The sequence below is a fragment of the Trachymyrmex septentrionalis genome, unplaced genomic scaffold (genome assembly GCF_001594115.1).
Source record: "Trachymyrmex septentrionalis isolate Tsep2-gDNA-1 unplaced genomic scaffold, Tsep1.0 scaffold111, whole genome shotgun sequence".
NCBI classification, from domain to species: domain Eukaryota; kingdom Metazoa; phylum Arthropoda; class Insecta; order Hymenoptera; family Formicidae; genus Trachymyrmex; species Trachymyrmex septentrionalis.
The window spans coordinates 160,454-161,716 of NW_017304239.1; positions in this window are offsets into that span (position 1 = coordinate 160,454).

The window sequence follows — 1,263 nt, forward strand, 5'->3', positions numbered from 1 at the left end:
TATCTAAGATCACAAAAATATTTACAAAATATTTAAAATAAATTTTATAAATATTTATAAACATTTTGTAAATATTTTATAAATATTGTGTGTGGGGAATTTTTATGAAACAAAATGTGTTAAAATATCCAAGAAGCAACAATGCAAGCATGTCCAAATGAGATTTCGTCAAATTGTTGACATTGTGTATAAGTAGTCGTTTGGAAATAAAAAATCGAATTGATTTGTAATTAATGATGTTAAATGTATATGATAAACCTAACAGAATTATAAAAAATCGCGATTTGTTAAAATCATTCTTTTGTAAAAGAAAGTTCTTTTTTGGACATTATTTTTTTCATTAAATTGCCAAAAAGTTATTACTGTTTTAAAAAATTTATTATATTTTTAGATTTACTGTATGGAAAAAATAGTTGTAATTAATGTGTAAAGAGCGTAGATCAGCGAGTTGAGCCGGTTTCTTTCTACAATGTTAGCAAATTTGAAAAATTCACGTTTAGAGAAAAATGCGTTTAAAGTTTTGAATTAGAATATTTCTGTTTTTTTTAGTACTTACAATAAATTTTTTTTTCTACTATTTCTGGGCCATAAAACGGCTCATGTAACTTCATGAAATGTTTCTTTGTTCGAAGAATAACAGCTATACGGCGCGCCGCGGCAAATCGAAACTCAAACGCGCCTAATTTGTAAAGGGTGGGCCATCTATTGGTACGTTTTTGAATTTCGTCGTATGGCAACACCAAACGAGCTACAGACCCGAAATTTTGACAGTTTATTAGTCATACCGTCCGCGGCACGAAACAACATGTTTTCTCTTGAAGAGCGTTTTGAAATTTTAAAAACTTATTTTCAAAGTCAGTGCTGTGTCGCCGAAACTGTACGAATTTTGAAAAGAAATATGGGTCGTGATAGAGCACCCACCGAAGGAGCTATACGCAAATTGGTGAGGAAAGTTCGTGAGAAAGGGATGTTAGTGGATGACAGAAGTGGTCCCAGAGCTCGGACAGTGCGCACACCCGAGAATATTGAGGCTGTGGCCCAAAGTGTGAGACAGAATCCGACGACTTCAACTCGACGCCGATCGCAGCAACTGAGCATTAGTCGCACCAGCCTGAGGAGAATACTGCACAAAGACCTCGGATTATTCGCCTACAAGATCCAGATGACTCAGGAGTTGAAAGCAAATGACCATCCGCTTCGATATCAGTTTGCTGTGTGGGCTATAGACCAGCTCAATAATGACGTCGATTTTGGTCGAAAAAT